This window comes from Cupressus sempervirens, chromosome 9 (genome assembly GCF_028749045.1).
Source record: "Cupressus sempervirens isolate cs-2001-9-10 chromosome 9, ASM2874904v1, whole genome shotgun sequence".
Lineage (NCBI taxonomy): Eukaryota > Viridiplantae > Streptophyta > Pinopsida > Cupressales > Cupressaceae > Cupressus > Cupressus sempervirens.
In genome coordinates, this window is record NC_143126.1 from 649607528 (window position 1) to 649622793 (window position 15266).

Below are 15266 nucleotides of genomic sequence, written 5' to 3' on the forward strand. Positions count from 1 at the left end.
ATAAACCATAGAATTCCTGGGCCAATTTAAATTCTTCATTTAAATTCTTAAGGGTCAGCATGAGTTGGAATAAGAGAAATTTTTCTTTTAAATAAAGCATAAATTCATGGGGGTAGTCTATAGGAAAGTGCTCGATCGGCTAATTTAAGGGAATGATCCATCCTTTGTTTTTGATTTGCTAATTGCTCCTTGAAATCTATAATTTCTGCACTTAGAGACACTATATCTTTCTTCATTCTTTTCCTCTCCTCTTCCCATAAGGCCTTAGCAAACATATGTTGTCCAAACAACTAAAAAAGGAGTTTCTACAGGGTAATGGAACGGCTATCTTCTTCATGATTTATTTTCCTTTTTCTCTATTCTCTCCATAATTGTTTTATAATATCAACAAACCATGTTGATTTATAGGGAACTAAGGTAGTGTTTGGATCAATTTTCTCAGGAACTATTTCATCTTTACTTCTTGAAGTACTTGGTTGGCCTGTTGGGGTATCATTTGGATTTTCATTAACCTCAACCCTACATTCCATGTTAGGGTTTTGAGAAATTTTTTTAGTTTTAGGGTGAGGAGGAGAGTGATCAGGAACAATCTGTATAGGGGAATCTTTAGTAGATGTCTTGGATGAAGGGGGTTCTTTGGAAATTTGTCCTCTCATTCTAGAACTTCTTATAACGAGGGTTTCTTCTGGTATCATAGCCTTCTACTTACCTCTTCCTTTTGGTGTCTTTGTTGTAGGAGTAACTACTACAAGACCCTTCTTAGTTCTCTTTTTTCTCATGACTATAGGGTTTGGCTCTTCTTTTAATAGAACATAGATTTCTTCTTGCAATTTTCATTTTCTCTTTGTTTGGCTAGAGGTGGGTTTCTGGGTTTCTTGAATAGGTAAAGGCATTTTCTTGTACATTTCCCTACACAATTTTTTCTTTAGCCTCTTGAGTGCTTTGCTTAGTAGGTTCATTAGTGGGAACTACATTCTCCTCACTAAGTTGTTTGTGAAGGGTAACCTAGGGTTGTAAGTTTTTAGCTTGAAAAAATTCCACCCATGGCAGGGGAGAAACATCCCTAGGTGACCTTACTTTAAGTAATTTAACTAAGGCATGATGGGTGATAGAATTTTCTTTTCCTTTTTGAGTTTCTTCCACACTAATACACAACATATTGTACAAGAAATTAGGAACATTAACTGAATTATTGTGCCTTATACAACTGAGCAATTTAAAATGATGTGCATGTAAATATGAAAATTTACCTTCGCATGTGAGGTACCTAATAATGTACATGGCCAATTCATTGTATGGTGGTAGAAGAGACATTCTTTTATAACCTTTCTTGGTAATATCCATCTGAGGGTTGGTTGGTATGACAAACTAAGCTCTAGCTGATCTTGCATCATGAGTGTTGGGATAATGTTCTCATATCATTGGTAACCTAGTAAATTTTTCTATACGTTCCTCTATAGCAACCACTATTAAGCCCCATGTAGAAGTTTCCCCTTCATCAAATGTCCTTGTGAATTCTGTGGCTGCTTCTTCATCATATACAATCAAACTTAAAAAGTACCCTAACTAGCCACATGTATTAAATCTCCTCATAGCTTCTACATCTGAGAGAAAAATGGTATGCTCCACTGGTTATCACCTCTATAATTGTCCACCCATTTTTCTTGAACACTTTCGCTATCTGCACTTATTGCACAATTTCTCTCTTACAAATTCAGGCTTCTTTTGTTGTTTTATAGACCATTTTCACATTTCATTTGATAGGTAATTAATGTCATAATGATTCGTTATGAGAAATAATATAGCTTTAATGAGAGATAATCATGGAACTGTGTGAAAATTGTCTAAAAATGGGTTTAGATCACTTAAAATTTAAACACAAGTCAATCAAGTTTGACAATAAAATTATTCAAAAATAAGGGGTATGAGACCTAGACACTTGTGTACTTAAGGAAATATGAAGATTTGGAAAAATATTTATGAAGAAATGTAGTCATTGGGTTTTACAACCTTCCCTTCCCCCCATGAAATGAGGACAAGTGTCCACACTTGCCAAACGTAGTACAAGGTATAGAAACTGGCATAACGTTTCCATAATATAAAGAATGCAGTATTAAATATAGTTAAAGAAATCTGTAGACTATAAATGAATTATAATTTGAAAACCTTATACCTATTACTTGATCATCGCGTATACCAAAAGGTGGTGAAAGTGATATCAGCAGTAACAACATCTGTCAGCATCTTGTGGAGTTTATTAAAAGCATTAGAAAATGATGACGTGGAAAGTGGGTGGATGGAAGGTAAAAAAATGAGATGAGGTGAATGGGTGGAAGGTAAAGAAATGACATGGAATGAGAGAGTGAATAGAGAAATTTGGAACTTTATGTTGGCATAAAGTTTTTATTATGAGCATGCATAAAGAAATTAGTGTTGAAGAACAACAGGCAGAAGGTTGACACCTTTGGTTGAAGGAAGAGTTACTTGGTTTGTATTTGAATTTGGTCGTTGGAACCATTGTAGGAAGACCTCTTTAGTTCAGGGTCATTTATATAACTTGAGTCTGTGACTATTGACTAATATATTTAAAAGGTACTGGATCAATGGTAGTTAATTGAATAGCTCCATTATCAAAGACATGACTAATTTCATATGGACCTAGTCATCTTGTCTATAGCATTCCTGGCATATCTTTAAATCTAGAATTATATTGTAGTGCCCAGTCACCAACTTCAAATTGTTTACTAATAATATGGGAGTCATGCCTTTGCTTTCTTTGTTTCTATGTAATTTCAATATGCTCCAAAGTATCTTTGTGCATTTCATCCAAAGAGTTAGATGCAGAAGATGTTCTCTTTATGCTACAGGAAGTTCAATGTCTAACTCCAGTACAGTTATCAAAGTTTTATGTTCAAATTCAATGGAGAGAATTTCTACTTTCCCATATAGGATCTCAAATGGTGTGAATCCTATAGTATTCTTCCATATTGTTATGTAGGCCCAAACAACTTCTTGTAATCTTCTGGTCCAATCCTTGTGGTATAGATGAACTATTTTTGTTAGGATGTTCTCTAGCTCATGCCTTGTGATCTCTATTTGTCCATTATCTTGAGGGTGATAAGGGCTAGATTTCTAGTGCCTAATGTTATACTATTTCATTAATTCTAATATTAGAATAGATGTAAATTGCACACCTTGGTCAGTGACTAGCTCTTTGGGTACCCCATAGTGAGTAAAAATTTCTTCATAGATAAATTCTATAACTTTTTCACCACAAGCATGCTTCATAGCTTTAAATTCAACCCATTTTGTCAGGTAATCAATGCACACAAGAATATAGGATTTCCTATTAGATGGAGGATCAATTAGACCAATGAAGTCCATGCCCCATTTGTCAAATGCTATTAATGCCATCTGTGGGTTAAGAGGCATTTCATCTATTCTTGTTGGTCAGCCCATCCTTTGACATTTATCACACTTTCATGTATAGTTGACTACATCTTTGTGAAGTGTAGGCCAATAATAACCAGTTGTTAGGATTTTCAAGGCTATTATTTTTGCTACAAAGTGTCCTCTACATGGTTCATTATGATATGCATTTAGAATATCATCTATCTCATCCTCTCTCACACATCTTCTCATAACTCGATCAGGTCCTATGTAAAAGAAGAGATTATCTATCCAAGAGAAATGGAAACTCTTCTCTACAAGTAGCTTCTTTTCCTTGTAAGAAAAATGTTTTGGTATTTTATTAGCTCCAATGTAATTAGCAATATCTACATACCATGGAGTTTGAACAACAATATGAAATAAATGCTCATCCAAAAATCCATCATCTACCAAAGTAGTGTTAGAATCATCATGATGGATTCTTGATAAATAATTAGCTACAACATCATCTCTTCTAGGCTTATCAACAATAGTTATATCAAATTCTTGCAACAACAGTAACCATCTTGCTAATTTACCTATTGTAGCTAGTTTTTTCATGAGATATTTAATTATTGCATGATTAGTATGAACAAAGATGGAATAGCCAGTTATGTAATGCCAAAATTTGTTCAAGGCATAAAGTACTGCTAGCAATTCTTTTTCTATCACTGTGTAGTTTAATTCTGGTCCATGAAGGCTCTTGCTAATATAATATATTTCATTTTCAAGATTTTGAGATTGATGTGCTAGAGCTACATGTATGGTATAATCAAAAGCATATATATATATATATATATATATATATATATATATATATATATATATATATATATATATATATATATATATATATATATATATATATATATATATATATATATATATATATATATATATATATGAAAAGGTAAATTCTAATCAGGGCCTTGTAAAACTGGGCCTATAGGCAAAAGTTTCTTAAGCTGCAGGAAGGCTTCATCACACTTGAATGTCCAACTAAATTTAGATTCTTTTGTGAGTAAGTTATACAATGGACTAACTATTTCGTTGAAATCTCTTATGAAAATATGTAATATCCACATGACCTAGAAAATATTTTACATCTTTTGATTTTGTAGGTATGAGCAATCTTTGAATTGTTGGATATAATTGTTCAATTGTGTGTTGTCTTTGATGTTACACATATCTCATATCAATTATTAGATAGAGTCTACCAAGCTCAAAAGGTTAGAAAAGAAGGTTTATAGTGTCTATGGAGTGTTCTAGGGTTTACCTTATGCAAACAGTTGTTATTGAGCTCACTCAGTCATCAAAGGGAAATATGGCTGAGACAATTATTATCGAGCTCTCATGGTTAGCAAAGGAAATTCAATTTTTACCAAGTTCGCTTGGCAGCCAAAGGATTTTGCAGATTTTGTAGTGTTGATTGAGCTGAGATGGTTAACTCATAAAATTATTTCTAGAAGCAGTGCTTATCGATCAGGATCAACCAATGAATAATTTCATTGGTTTGTGAAATAAAGTTTATTTGTTTAATGTAATATCTGTAGCCAACTGATGTATGGTTTATTGGTAAATGTAACTTGTGAATGAGTCAACTTGATAATCTGAATGGTATATATAAGAGGTCAAGTTGTAAATTCTAAGTGTGTGATGGATTTGATGTGATATGAGTGTGAAGGAGGACTAATTATTGTGAAAGCAAATTTTGAAGGATGATCAAGGATCATTCAGGAGCAAAAAAGTTATATTTGATCAAAGAGGATCTAATGGTGTAGAATAGAGATATGTAATCAAAAATTTAGTTGGATCATATTTAGGTCAATTCATTGTTACTTTCTAACCATTTTAGTAGTGATTTCAAAATCTCTTAACAAAGTTGGTTTAGCAGCCATTTTGTAAATCCTCTAACAAGGTGACAGTTTAGTTGAATTGTTCTAAAGACCTCTAGCAAGGCCTCTCCTAATAGGGTGATTAAATCCTTTAACAAGGTCACACCTAACAATGTGTATTGTAACCTTTAATAGGGTTGGTTTATAATAGGGCTGACTTCAAAAGAGTGAAAAATTAGTAGCTAGTTACTTGGTGGTTTTTTCCATATTGGATTTCCACATTAAAACTGGTGTCTCTTATGTTCATATTATTTACTATTGCATGCATGCTAGCAATTATGGATGCTTAAAGTTTAGTAATAAGTTAATCTATTGAATTAAAACATTTTTGTGAAGTGCTTACTGAGTGACAATAGTAACTAGTTATCTAAGACATCTAAGGGATCAGAATTTATTTTTATGGTTACTGATTCACCCCCCTCTCAATTACTTCATCTATAATTCCAAAAAATTGTATTAGAGCTCTTGGTTCTTGCAACAAAGGATTTCAAGGATCTAAGCTAAAGATTAGGATGTTTTACAAGAGGTAAATTCCAAGAATTAATAGGGACAACTTCTTAACATGGCAGGGATTGATGAGACCTCATCTAGCTTCTATTGGTGATTCAAGGCTGAAGTGTGATGAAGGTATGCTCTGATACCACTTGATGAAATGGGCCACACCACCCTACCAACTCATAACAAAAAATGCCACAATATGAAGACAAGAGATGACAAAATGCTTCAAACAATTTTATTATACTTGAAAATCCTTATAGCAATTACAATAACATTTTTGCAAGATCCAATCAAAGCCCAAGCTAGTCTAGATCCACACTTTGGTAGAAACCTCCAAGATCTCAACTTGTTCTCACAAGCCACCAATCCACCTCCTTGTTTCTAAATCGTGGTCACTAGCTCTTCTCCAACTTTATCTAAGATCCAAGTGTAAACTACCTCACATTCAGTGCTCTATCTACAAACTCACAACTCCATCACAATCTTGCTATAAACTGCTTCACATTTGGCACTCTGTCCACAGACTCAGGAAAAATCACTCTTCACTTCCTCCTTCTCTTTCACACCTTGAAGCCTTCACACCTTCCAACTTTCACACCTTCTAGAGCTTTACCTTCCCAAGCTTCCAAAGCTTTCCAAGGTTCACCTTCCACAACTTTCACACCTTATAGCTTTCACCTTCCAAAGCTTTTACTTCTCGAGCTTGATTAGAAATGCTCATATGTCTTACTTAAATAGGCACTTACCACCCAATGCATGACTTACCCACAACCTTCTACAATTCCACCTACACAATATCCACAACCTTCTACAACTTCCACAACCTTCTATAATATCCACAACTTTCTACAATATCCATAACTTTCTAGAATTTCAGTAACACACCTTGATAAATGGAATGACAGCCATTTTTATTTTAATTTTCTATTTTAAGCCACCTATGCACCTTGAAAATAGAAATTCCCCCTTTCTCCTTTTTTTCTTATTATTATTATTTTTCCTTCTATTTTTGTTACTTTCTCTCTCCTCTAGAATTATATATATATATATATATATATATAATTTTTTTTTCATGCAAGATGCTCTTGCATCAAAGTGCCTTGATGAAAAATATGCAAAACCTACTAGTACATTATCTGTCATTGATACTGTTGAAGAGAAGACTCACAACAACATGATGATAGATATTGCATCTGCTCTAAGTTATGAAGAATTTGATGATATCAAGGATTGCAAAACTGCCTTTGAAATGTGGAACAAGCTGAAAGAGATCTATGGAGGTGATGATAATGTGAGAAGTGCCAAGGTAGAAAGTTTGAGAGGACAATTTGATTAGATGATGATGAGAGAGGATGAAAACACAACAAAATATGTTGAAAGAGTTAAAGCAAGTGTTAGTGCAATCAAAGCATCTGGAGGAGATATCAAGGAGAAGATAGTTATAAGTAAAGTTCTTAGAACTCTACTTCCTATTTATGCAATCAGAGTTTCTGCAATTCAAGAAAGAAGATGTGAAGAAAATCATAAGATAAATTTAGAGGCCATAGTTGGAAGATTGACTACATTCAAGCTAGACAACTATGATAATTATGTTCCAGCTAACAAGAACATTGAATCAACATTTGAAGCCAAGCTTTCACTCAAAGAAAAAGGCAAGAAGATAAAAGATCCTTAGTCAGATGGGTGAATGCACAAAGTTGGGTCACAATTCCACGGAAGTCAAATCTACAAAATGAAACTTCTTAGAAACGAGTACCTGATTTAAAAAATGGGCACCCATTATTTTTTAAAATCAGGTACCCATTATTTATTTTCAAAAAACGGGTACCCATTTCTCAAAAAAATAAAAATTTAAATTTTTAAGAAATGGGCACCCGTTTTTTTAAAATAAAAACAGGCACCCATTTTTTAAAAATCGGGTACCCATTTTTTAAAAGTAAAAAATGGGTACCCATTTCTTAAAAATTCTATTTTTTAAGTTTTCGACAGATTTTATATGCCGCTTTTAGCTTTTCAAAACGGGCACCCATTTTTTTAAATTTAAATAACGGGTGCCCGTTTCTTACAACATGAGGCAGGATTTTTTTTTCCTGCCTTGGATTTTGGTTTGGGATAGGCTTGGTGAGACCAAGCCTATGCCTTGGCCTCTTAAGATTTGGCTAAGGCATTGAACTGACAAATTCATGCCTTGCCATAATTTTTAGAGGGTCTTCCCGATCAAATTTTTTTATGAAACAAAAACCCATTAGAGTTCTCACTGTCCTAATTTCAAAAATATAAACTTTATAGAGTTATGTTTTTATTTACTATTTTTAAAAAAAAATTTAATCAAAGGTGGTACCTAAATGTAAAATAGCAATGTTCACTAAAACTTTAATAACTTTTTTATTTTATATTTTTTCTTAAATTAATTTATATGTCATCAATCTACATTCAATTCTTTTGAAGTTAAAAAAAAAAATTGAAAAAAGTGAAATTTTGATCAAATTATGGTGTCCATACTCGAGAGGTTTTAAAATTTTCTTTTATAGCCAATTAAAAATTAATTTAAAAAAAATATATTCATTAAAAAATTCAAGAAAAAATTCTCATCAATCTTTGGTGTGTCAGGTAACTCCATTTAAAAGGATTCACAAAAATTCATTCATTTGTGTCAAATTATGGTGTCCGTACACGACCGTGGTATGGTACTGAAACAGGCATTTTGAAAAAGTAGTTTTTAAAGATCCATACCAAAAAAAAATCTATCATATGAGTATACAAATAAATTACATATTCAAAAAAAAGATTTCGGGCACTACAATTTTTATTTCTGAAGTTTTTTTATATTTAATCTCTAAATGGCTCAAATTTTGGCATCAACTGACAAAATATTTCAAAAATAGGAAAAACACTTCCACTTTTTGGCCAAAAGTGAGACCCAACTTCTTGCACTGACCCAGATAGTGATGAAGAATCAGAACAAAGTTTAGAGAGTGATCTTGAGGTGGTTGAAACTCTACTAGTAAGGAAATATTCAAGAGGCAAAGGGAAATACAAAAGTAAGGTTCCTCAAATCTATTTTTCTTGTGAAGAAATTGGACATATTAGTGATAGGTGCCCAAATAAGTAGAACAGGGATGAGAAAAAAGGTCACAAGTACAATGGCAAGAAAGACTTCAAATAATTCAAGGATAAAGGTAAGAAAACATGTTTCATGGCTAAAGATTCTAATGATTCTGATGATGAAGAAGAAGATGAAATTTTTTACATTGTTGTAAAGGATGAATTTGATAATGATGAGGAAATGGCACTCATTTTTCATGTAAGAAAAAATGATACATGGATTATAGATAGTGGTTGTTCTCATCACATGACTAGTGATAAAACTAAGTTTGAATATTTTGAAGATTATGATGGTGGTAGTGTGAGGTTTGGTAATAATGAACCTTGTTGCATAAAAGGAAAAGGAAGAATCTCTCTACCCAAAGAACTTGTATGTGATAATGCATATTGGGTAGAAGGACTAAAACACAATCTGTTGAGTGTAGCACAGCTACTCCATAATGGATTCAAAGTGGAATTCATGGATGAAAAAGAAAGACTATTGGATGGAAAAAGAAAGCTGATTGGATAAGACAAGCAAACAAAAGATAACTTATTTTATGTTGAACTTGGTGAATGTTCATGTTTTATTGCTCAAGTTGAAGAAAGTTGGTTATGGCATAGGAGGTTGTGTCATGTGAACTTTGATAACTTCATAAAAATAAGTAAATTTAGGAAAGTAAGAGGCATTACTAACATAAAGAAACCTAAGGTTGGTCTATGCAAGAATTGACAAATTGGCAAGATGGGAAAGACTAGCTTTAAAAGCAATAACTATCAATGTGAAGAAATTTTAAAAATTATGCATACTAATTTGTGTGGACCCACTGGCATTGAAAGTTATATTGGTGAAAATTTCTTCATTCTTTTTGTTGATTATTACTCAAGAATGATGACTATCATGTACCTAAGAGAGAAATTAGAAGCATTTGAAAAGTTCAAATAGTATTTGGCCAGAGTAGAGAAGGAAACAGACAAAAGACTAAAATGTTTGAGGTCAGACAGAGGTGGTGAATTCATTTCACATGAGTTCAATAAATTTTGCATTGAAAGGGGAATTAAAAGACAAGTTTTAGCACCTAGAACTCCTGAACAAAATGGAATAGCTGAAAGAAGGAATAGATCTATCATGGTATTACAAGAACCTTAATGATTGAAAAAAGCATTGCTATCAAATATTGGAAGGAAGCTATTAGCACTGTAGTTCATACCTTTAACCAAGTATAGATGAGGAACGACTCATTCAAAATGCCCTATGAGTTATGGTATGGCTACAAACCCAATGTAAGTTACCTAAAAGTATTTGGAAGAAAATGTTACATTTTGAAAGAATCTAAGAAAAGTAAATTTGATGTGAAGGGAGATGAAGGAATATTTTGGAGATATTCTTGCAAAAATAAAGTATATAGATGTTTGAATTTGTCTACTCACAAAGTCATTGAAAGTGCACATGTAAAAGTTGATGAGTTTGTAGGAAGAACTGAAGAAGAAAGAAAAAGGGAACTTGAAGACTATAGGAGATTTGTTTTCATTGAGCCTAATATAGTGCTAGGCACACCTATCAATCATAAATTTTCTACTCTAGAATCTTCTATAACCAAGTTGCAGGAAGTTCAAACTAAGCTAATGCCTACCAAGTTGCAAGGACCCAAGTTGAAAATAGAAGCTATCAAATCAATAGCTACTGAGCCCAAGCAACGAGAACCAAAACCAGAAGTTGAAACACAGAAGGATAACAATGCAATTCATTCAAAAGGCAAGGAGCTTGTGCTAGCCAAGTATGTTAGGAAGCATCATGCACTAGATTAGATCATTGGAGATAAATCTGAAGGAACAATGATAAGAAGTAAGTTGAAAGGCGCTTGTTTACTCGCTAATTTTGAACCTAGAAATGTCAAAGATGCATTAGAAAATGAAATTTGGATTGAAGCTATCAATGAAGGGATAAAACAGATAGAGAAAAAAAAAATATGTACTCTTGTACCTAGGCCTAAAGACAAAAAAGTGATTGGAACTAAGTGGGTAATTAGAAACAAGTTAAATGAAGATGGTAAGGTGTCAAGGAACAAAGCTAGACTGGTATGAAAAGGATACTCTCAAGAAAAAGGTATAGACAATGGAGAGACTTTTGCTCCTATTGCAAGATTGGAAGGTGTCAAAACTTTATTTACATATGCTACATACAAAGGATTCAAAGTTTATTAGATGGATGTCAAGTCAGCATTTCTCAATGGTATACTAGATGAAGAGGTTTACATTGAATAGACTAAAGGTTTTGTTGATCTAGAAAAGAAGGACATGGTTTTCAAATTACATAAAGCATTATATGGTCTAAAACAAGCCCCTAGAGCATGGTATGAAATATTGCATAATTATCTTATTCAGATTGATTTTCAAAGAACTAATGATAACAATAGCTTGTACATCAAGGAAGGACTAGATAATAAGATTGTTTTGGCAGAAATAATTGTAGATGATACTTTGTTCACAGGAAATGATGATCTTTGTAAAGAATTTTTAGAACAAATGAACAAGGAATTTGAAATGTCAATGTTTGGTGAGATCAAATTTTTTTTTTTTTTTTCAAATTCATCACAGTAAGTATGGCATCTACATCACTCAATCTAAATACATCAAGGAGATACTGAAAAAGTTTGGTATGGAAGATTGCAAACCTGTTGGGACTCCTATGTGTACTGGATTGAAACTTACCAAGGATGATGAATCAAATGAAGTGGATCAGACATTGTATAGATCTATGATTGAAAAGTTGCAGTATGTAGTGCACATAAGACTAGACATTGCACTTGTAGTAGGAATTGTAGCAAGATTCTCAGCAAAACAGAAAGAAAATCACATGATGCCAATCAAAAGGATCATGAGATATTTAAAAGGAACTAAAGATTATGGATTATGGTATAAACTTGGAGGAAATCTGGATTTAAAAGTGTTCACTGATGTAGATTGGGTATGGAATGTTGATGATAGGAAGAGTATAAGTGGAAGAGCTTTCTTTCTTGGAAAGAGGTTGGTTTCTTGGACAAGTAAAAAGTAAAACTATACATCCTAGTCCACAACAAAGGTTGAATATGTTGCAGCAATAGTAAACTATTCAAACATTGTATGGTTTAAATAGTTATTGGAAGGTATGAAGCAAGATATCAAAGAACCTATTGTTATGTTTTGTGAAATACAAGTGCAATTAACATATCCAAGAATCTAGTGATGCATTCAAAAACCAAGCATATTGCTATAAAGTATCACTTTGTTAGAGAATTGGTACAGGATAAGGAGATCAGACTAGAATATGTCCATACAAAAGAACAAATTGTTGACATATTCACAAAGCCTTTACCTAAGGATGCATTCTTGTATCTACAAGGAAAGTTAGGGGTCATTCCCCTATCTGAAGCTTGCTAAAATATTATTTTAGTGATGCATCAAAAAGAATAGAATTGAAGATCCATCAGTTGATGTAGCAAAGTAATGAAGACATTGCATATGAACCAATACGTAAGGTACATTGAATTTCATTTAAGTTTGAAGTTGTGTTGTCTTTGGTATGTGTTGTCAAAGAGGGAGTGTTTACTATCATATCTTTTTAAAATTTGCATGAAAAAAAGAATTTATGTAAAAGGGAGATTACTATAATAAAATATAAGAAGCATTCTATCAGAAAATACTAGTTCTCAAATTTCATTCTGCTATGACAAATTGTGTTGCCATCAATGCCAAAAAGGGAGATTGTTCAATTGTGTATTTTCTTTGATGTTACACAAATGTCATATCAGTTATCAGATAGAGTATATTGAGCTCAGAAAGTTAGCAAAGAAGGTTTGCAGTTTCTACCAAGCATTATGTTGTGGTCTCCACAACACACGCCCCATTCCTCACTAGGAATGGGGACCCCCTACTTTTTTCGACTCTCGGACTCACAATTTGAGAGTCGGGAGAAGAATTTTTTTTTTAGAGTCCAAAAAAATAAAATCACAAAAAAAAAAAAATTGAAAAAACACAAAAAAATAAAATCAAGCGCGCTGCTACGTGCTCGCGCGCCGCCATAGAGGGCTGCACACACACCAATAGAGGGCCACGCGCGCTGCCAAGGTGGAGCGCACACGCCTCCAAGGTGTTATTTTTCTTTGAGTCGAGTCTTTTTGTTTAGGTGTTGCATTTTTTATTTTTTCTTTCAATCGTGTGTTTCTTTCAAAGTTATGTCAGTCCTAGGAGGTAAGGTGTACTTGAGATTTTTCTCAAGATTTTACTAACCACTCTTTGGCCCTGATTTCAGGAGGAGGTATTTCTTTGTCAAAAAATTTGGACAACTGTGTGTTTTATACCAACCAAGCAACAAACATTTCTTGTGGAATTAGGAGACTTTTAGTTTGGAAATCAGAAGCATAGACCAACAAGCTCTCAACACTTTGAAAATTTTAAAATTTGATTGTTTTGGGTGTTGTTGAATTCAAGTCAATGATGATGACAAATGATCCAAGCTCTAATTGGTTCAAGCAAGAGGGGTCTCCTCGAAAGGTTACTAAGATCATTGTTTGGCGTGAGAGTTTCCTAAAAGGTTCTAAAAGATGAACGCAAGGGATGTTCATAAGAGATTGAATCCAAGAAATGACACTAATGTTTTGGCTACATAGTCTAAGCGTAGTTAGGATACACAATTCAAAAAAAAAAAAAGAAAAGAAAAAAAAGAAAGAAAGAAAGAAAAAGTCAGTGTTAAGTCTGAAGGATTCTAAAGATATAAAATGGTTAAAAATGCATTACAAAACAAAGTGTCTTGTATTCAAAAGTATTGTTTCATCAAAAGTAACGTGTTGAATGACATGGAGAAATTATGCAAAAGGCCAAAAATTAAAAGAACATGACATCCTTCCAAGAGCCCTCGAACAAATTCTCTCATCTGGTCAAGCAATTGATTGATAATGAGTCTTCGTGGAGATTCTGAATGAATAAGCTGGGAGGACTCGAAGATTGTTTTCAGTTGTCAGAAAACTCTAATTGACTGTAGCCTGACACATCAAAAGGAATGAATACACAATGCACACACTGAGCTGGAAGGTTTCAAGTTTTGAGATTTTGACTGAGAAGTCATCCAAAAGATGCTTGGGATGTTCGAAGCTTGGTTGGTGTTTGAAACACATCGGAGGAATTTTTGTTGATGAAGAAAGGCCTTTGTCATTTCTTCCATTTTTCGGGGCTATTTGTTGTGGTCTCCACAACACACGCCCCATTCCTCACTAGGAATGGGGACCCCCTACTTTTTTTGACTCCTAGACTCACAATTTGAGAGACAGGAGAAGAATTTTTGTTTAGAGTCCAAAAAAAAAAATTTGAAAAAACACAAAAAAAAAAAAAAAAAATTTAAAACATTAATTTAAAAAAAAAAATTTAATTAAAAACATTAATTTAAAAAAAAATTTAAAAAATAAGCGTGCCGCCATAGAGGGTTGCGCGTGCCGCCAAGGCAGAGCGCGTGTGCCAACAAAGGCCGCGCGCATGCCGCTAAGGTAGAGTGTACGCGCGCCTCCAAGGCAACGTGTGCATCACCAAGGTATATCGCACGCACCAAAAAAAGGCAGTTTCGCATGCATGATGAAGGTGCCTTGTGCACATTTGTACCGCCACGCTCCCAAGGGCCTTGTGTGCTTGTCAAGCTATTTTTCACTTTTAGTTTTTTCTGAATAGCCATAAAAGGGGTTTAAAATATATCATTTAAGTATAAGTTGAATTTATTATACTTAAGATATATTTTAATATATGCGACGAATCTTTTGAGATACGTTTCAGGCCTCTCGGAGATAAGGTAAAGATTTTAGAAAATTTCAGGGCTTCAAAAATCCAGACTTAGCCAAATTTCAGGGCTTCAGAAATCCAGACTTAGCCAAATTTGAGGGCTTTAGGAATCTAGACTTAGCCAAATTTCAGGGCTTCAAGATTTCAGGTTTCACCTCCAATTTTGTTTGAGTAGCTAGTGTGTCTTTACTATGCATTGTTAACTCTACGGACTTATGTTTGCTTCTTTTGTAGGTAAAAAAATTGCATCCTCAACTTGCCGAGATCATAACTTTTGACTCGGGCCTTAGAATTCAGAACCGCTTACACTGTTAGAAAGAAGAACTAAAGATCTAATTTCAGTCCCTAAAATAGTGAGCTTTCAGCTACCCAGTTTTAGGGGCTGACAAAGGTTTTGACTTGAAATTTTGAGCAGAAGACCTCCAAAAAGGTCATTTAAAAACACCTAGAAAATTTGTGAAAAAATATGAAAAAATTGCAAATATTTGATCGTCTTGGATAATCTGGATCACTTGGTTTCTTGTTGAGAAGGATTTGACAAGTGGAGAGAAGACA